A 6,096-nucleotide genomic window follows, 5' to 3' on the forward strand; every position below is an offset into this window, starting at 1 on the left:
TCTGACACTGTTTCCCCATCTATTTGCCATGAAGTGATGGGACCAGATGCCATGATCTTTGTTTTCTGAATGTTGAGCTTCAAGTCAACTTTTTCACTCTCCTCTTTCACTTTCATCAAGAGGCTTTTTAGCTCCTCTTCACTTTCTGCCATAAGGGTGGTATCATCTGCATATCTGAGGTTATTGATATTTCTCCCAGCAATCTTGATTCCAGCTTGATCTTCTTCCAGCCCAGCGTTTCTCATGATGTACTCTACATAGAAGTTAAATAAGCAGGGTGACAATATACAGCCTTGATGTACTCGTTTTCCTATTTGGAACCAGTCTGTTGTTCCATGTCCAGTTCTAACTGTTGCTTCCTGACCTGCATACAGGTTTCTCAAGAGGCAGGTCAGGTGGTCTGGTATTCCTATCTCTTTCAGAATTTTCCACAGATTATTGTGATCCAGACAGTCAAAGGCTTTGGCATAGTCAATAAAGCAGAAATAGATGTTTTTCTGGAACTCTCTTGCTTTTTCCATGATTCAGCAGATGTTGGCAATTTGATCTCTGGTTCCTCTGCCTTTTCGAAAACCAGCTTGAACATCAGGGAGTTCACAGTTCACATATTGCTGAAGCCTGGCTTGGAGAATTTTGAGCATTACTTTACTAGCGTGGGAGATGAGTGCAATTGTGTGGTAGTTTGAGCATTCTTTGGCATTGCCTTTCTTTGGGATTGCAATGAAAACTGACCTTTTCCAGTCCTGTGGCCACTGCTCAGTTTTCCAAATTTGCTGGCGTATTGAGTGCAGCACTTTCACAGCATTATCTTTCAGGATTTGAAATAGCTCAACTGGAACTCCATCACCTCCACTAGCTTTGTTCGTAGTGATGCTTTCTAAGGCCCACTTGACTTCACATTCCAAGATGTCTGGCTCTAGGTGAGTGATCGCACGATCATGATTATCTGGGTCGTGAAGATCTTTTTTGTACAGTTCTTCTGTGTATTCTTGCCACCTCTTCTTAATATCTTCTGCTTCTGTTAGGTCCATACCATTTCTGTCCTTTATCGAGCTCATCTTTGCATGAAATGTTCCCTTGGTATATCTAATTTTCTTGAAGAGATTTCTAGTCTTTCCCATTCTGTTGTTTTCCTCTATTTCTTTGCATTGATGATAACTGAGGAAGGCTTTCTTATCTCTTCTTGCTCTTCTTTGGAATTCTGCATTCAGATGCTTATATCTTTCCTTTTCTCCTTTGCTTTTCGCTTCTCTTCTTTTCACAGCTATTTGTAAGGCCTCCTCAGAGAGCCATTTTGCTTTTTTGCATTTCTTTTCCATGGGGATGGTCTTGATCCCTGTCTCCTGCACAATGTCACGAACTTCATTCCATAGTTCATCAGGCAATCTGTCTATCAGATCTAGGCCCTTAAATCTATTTCTTACTTCCACTGTATAATCACAGTCCCTTAAATCTATTTCTCACTTCCACTGTACAATCATAAGGGATTTGATTTAGGTCATACCTGAATGGTCTAGTGGTTTTCCCTACTTTCTTCAATTTAAGTCTGAATTTGGCAATAAGGAGCTCATGATCTGAGCCACAGTCAGCTCCCGGTCTTGTTTTTGCTGACTGTATGGAGCTTCTCCATCTTTGGCTGCAAAGGATATAATCAATCTGATTTCGGTGTTGACCATCTGGCGATGTCCATATGTAGAGTCTTCTCTTGTGTTGTTGGAAGAGGGTGTTTCCTATGACCAGTGCGTTCTCTTGGCAAAACTCTATTAGCCTTTGCCCTGCTTCATTCCGTATTCCAAGGCCAAGTTTGCCTGTTACCCTAGGTGTTTCTTGACTTCCTACTTTTGCATTCCAGTCCCCTATAATGAAAAGGACATCTTTTTTGGGTGTTAGTTCTAAAAGGTCTTGTAGGTCTTCATAGAACCGTTCAACTTCAGCTTCTTCAGTGTTACTGGTTGGGGCATAGGCTTGGATTACCATGATATTGAATGGTTTGCCTTGGAAACAAACAGAGATCATTCTGTCGTTTTTTGAGATTGCATCCAAGTACTGCATTTTTTTTGGGGGGGGGGGAGGAGGGCTTCCCTGGTAAAGGGTAAAGCATCTGCCTGCAATGCAGGAGACCTGGATTCGATCCCTGGGTCAGGAAGATCCCCTGGAGAAGGAAATGGCAACCTACACCAGTACTCTTGCCTGGAAAATCCCATAGACAGAGAAGCGTGGTAGACTACAGTCCATGGGATCGCAAAGAGTTGGACCCAACTGAGCGACTTCACTTTCTTTCACTTTCACTGCATTTTGGACTCTTTTGTTGACCATGATGGCTACTCCATTTCTTCTAAGGGATTCCTGCCCACAGTAGTAGATATAATGGTCATCTGAGTTAAATTAACCCATTCCAGTCCATTTTAGTTCACTGATTCCTAAATGTCGATGTTCACTCTTGCCATCTCCTGTTTGACCACTTCCAAAAATTTGCCTTGATTCATGGACCTAACATTCCAGGTTCCTATGCAATATTGCTCTTTACAGCATCGGACCTTGCTTCTATCACCAGTCACATCCACAACTGGGTGTTGTTTTTGTTTTGGCTCCATCCCTTCATTCTTTCTGGAGTCATTTCTCTGCTGATCTCCAGTAGCATAGTGGGCACTTACTGACTTGGGGGGTTCATCTTTCAGTACCCTATCATTTTGCCTTCTCATACGGTTCATGGGACTCTCAAGGCAAGAATACTGAAGTGGTTTGCCATTCCCTTCTCCAGTGAACCACATTCTGTCAGGAGGAGAGGAAGCAGAAAACAGGCTAGGGAGACTGGGAAGAGCAGGATCAGAAACAGCACGTGGAGGTGACTCTTGGGACAAACCTGGTTGGAGGCGGGAGAGAACTGGAGGTAACGGGGTAAGGGGCGGGGGCAGGCTTGGCTTTTTGTTTTCTTGTCCTTTTTATTAGAATGGGAGAGGCTCCGGGTGGAGCGGAAAGTGCTGCAGTGAGCGCTGTATCAATTAGGATCCTTCTGTGTTCAAGTGGAAAATAATCCAGCCCATCTGGTTAAACCAATCTGTATAAAGGGGAAGCCGAGGGCCAATCAGATCAAGCCCTGAAGGACGCAGAGGCTCCAGGGATGTTCCCCAGCCTGTGTCTAGGCTCCCTGGGGGTGGGCTCTGTTCTGAGACGGGCCCTCCCTTCTTGTGGTGGCCAGGCAGCAACACAGCTCTGGTCTCCCCACTCCTCCTCCAGAAGAAAGAGAGTACACCACACACCCACCCTTCTCTCCCAGACTTCAACAAAAGTCCCGGGGGGCCAGGCTGTGCTTCTCAGGCAGCACTTTATAGATGGGTAAACTGTGGCCAGACCCCTCAAACTCCCGCAATAGCTGCCCCAGCAGCCAGGCCAGATCAAATGAGAGGAGGCTTGGCCTCAGAGGCCCCCGAGGACTTGGGATCTGGCAAACTCAAATCCCAGTCTCTGCCCACCTTAATATGCCCTGTGAGCTTGGGCTGGCTTCCACCTCAGCCTCAGCATTCTCCTCTATAAGATGGGGGGGTGATGATGGCATGATCTCAGAGGGTTGTTGTTCAATTAGCCAAGCTGTGAGGCAGTAGATTCCCTGGGGACATCTGAGCACAGCACTGGAGATGGCTTCCAGGAGAAAGCCATTGCCCTCTCGATTCTGGATTTTTTTTTCAGTTCTCTGCTAAGGTCCAGGTCCAGAGTTGGTCTCTGCTGGGTGCTGGCCTGCCTTCACTGCCTTTCTACACCTTGTGAATCTCACTCTTTCATAGGAAGAGGGCAGGAAGTGGTTCAGCCCTTAGACAGGCGATGGAACCCCCAGAGCCTTAGAACATTTTCACTTTCATGTTTAAGCTAGTGATAGTGGTGCTCCTGTTTTTTTTTTTTTTGCCAGAGTAACACAAAGTTTCCTTTTAAAATACGTTTATTAGAATCAAATAGCCAACATAAGGGGCTTTCCAGGTGGCGGCAGAGGTAAAGAACTCGCCTGCCAACGCAGGAGACATAAGAGACGCAGCAGGTTCTATCCTTGGTTCAGGAAGATCCCCTGGAGGAGGGCATGGCCACCCATTCCGGTATTCTTGCCTGGAGAAGCCCAAGGACAGAGGAGCCTGGCGGCTATAGTCCATGGGGTCGCAAAGAGTCGGACACAACTGAAGCGACTCAGCGCGCACACAGCCAACATAAAGGGAATGCATTGTAACATCAGCAGCAGTGAAGGAGTATGGGCTGATCCATTCCGCAGACGTTTGCTGAGTTGCCCACTTACTGTTCCAGACACCGGTTCAGGGGGAAATCACAGCAGGGAACAAGTATAATAAGTCAGCAGGAGCCCCGTGCCCTGGGAACTCACATTCTAGGGCAGGAGGTTGGCAATAAAGCGAGTGCCCGAGTGCCCGAGAGAAACAAGAAGCAAGTCACATGCGGTGATGCTGATAAGCGTGGGGGTGGGGGAGTCAAGGAAGGAAGGCGGTGGGGAGTGCAAGACAGGCGTGTCTGGAGGCCATGCAAGTCTCACAGAGGAGCTGAGCCTTGAACCTGGAGAGAAGTAGCTGCAAGGGAGGTGGCAATAGCAAAGGCCCTGGATGGGGAGAGAGCCAGCAGGGAGGCCAGGGTGACTAACCCGGCCCATGGAGAAGAAGGGGATGTGGCTAGAGGACAGGGGTGAGGTTTTCCTTCGGATTCAGCGAGGAGCCTGAGGTGGACTGAGTCCGCTGGAGTGGGTGGGGCAGAGGAGAGATGTGAGCTGGAACTCCTTCTGCCACCATCCCTCTGGCCGCTGTTTGACCAGGGGGCTGGGGGAGGCAGGGATAGGAGTGAGAAGAGGCCCCTGCACTCGGCTTGGGGAGGGGCAGGTGGCTTGGACAAGAGGGAGGGGTGAGAATGTCAGCTTCCGGGCGTGTTCTCAAGGCGGAGCCCATGGGATTCGCTGTTGGAGTGGATGTGGGGTGTGCGGCGGTGAGCAGAGCGAGGAAGCCAGGGGTTTTTGGCGGGTTTTGTTGTTCAGTTGCTCAGTCGTGTCCGATTCTTCGCCACCCCACGGACCCGTGCATCCCCATCCTTCACCATCTCCTGGAGCCAGAGAACCTAGAAAATGGGCTTCCCAGGCGGCTCAGGGGTAAAGAATCCTCCTGTCAGTGCTGGAGACGTGGGTTCAATCCCTGGGTTGGGAAGACACTCTGGAGAGGGAAATGGCAACCCACTCCAGTATTCCTGGCTGGAGAATCCCATAGACAGAGGAGCCTGGTGGGCTCCAGTCCACTGGGTCACCCAAGAGTTGGACAGAACTTAGCGATTAGACAACCACCACCTAGAAAATGGAGCTCTCATTAACTGAGAGGAAGATGCAGGATGGCAACTCTGGGGTAGGGAGACAGGGACGTTGGATGGAGCGAGATAAGGGAGGTCTCCAGCACACAGATCTGTGAGCTTTGGAAGAGGGCCAGGCTGCCGGGTGTCCTCAGCAGATAGAAGCCGCGGGTTGGGGTGACATTTAGAAGCTGGGGGCTGCTACAGAGGAGAATGGGGGTCACCGAGGAGGAGGAGGAAGAGAACCAGGCAAATATGGTATTAGGGCAGCCAAGAGAAGAGGGTGCATCGTGTCCTACTCTTTGCGACCCCACGGACTGTAGCATATCGGGCTCCTCTGTCCATGGGATTCTCCAGGCAAGAATACTGGAGTGGGTTGCCATTTCCTTCTCCAGGGGAACTTCCCCACCCAGGGATCGAACCTGGGTCTCCTGCATTGGAGGCAGACGCTTTAACCTCTGAGCCACCAGAAAGCCCGAGAGAGTTGGCAGCAGGGTCAAATCCTGCTGGAGGGACCAGGAGGACAAAACGGAGACTTAGCACTGTATCCAGTGACAGTACATCACCGGAGGCCCAGCATGACGCTTCTGGGGGATCCGTGGAAAGAGGGACAAGGGCCCGATTAGATGGGTTTCTAAGGAGAATGGACGGAGGGAGACTGAAGATAGCCTGGAGAAACAGCTCTTGGAGGACTTTCGCGTAAAGGGAAGGGGAAATGAGACAGCAGTAGCTGGAGCGGGCAGAGGGATCATAAGAGAGTTTGTGGTGGTTTTTATC

At 49.4% G+C, this 6,096-nt stretch overlaps 1 non-coding gene across 1 annotated transcript; it reads right to left on the reverse strand.

Moving 5' to 3' along the window:
- Positions 1–5,720: 5,720 nt before the first annotated feature.
- On the reverse strand, positions 5,721–5,792 carry TRNAW-CCA. The gene has a single exon. It is a non-coding gene; the product is annotated as a tRNA-Trp (tRNA).
- Between the last annotated feature and the right edge of the window lie 304 nt (positions 5,793–6,096).

Source organism: Oryx dammah, unplaced genomic scaffold (genome assembly GCF_014754425.2).
Source record: "Oryx dammah isolate SB20612 unplaced genomic scaffold, SCBI_Odam_1.1 HiC_scaffold_29, whole genome shotgun sequence".
In the NCBI taxonomy this organism is placed as follows: domain Eukaryota; kingdom Metazoa; phylum Chordata; class Mammalia; order Artiodactyla; family Bovidae; genus Oryx; species Oryx dammah.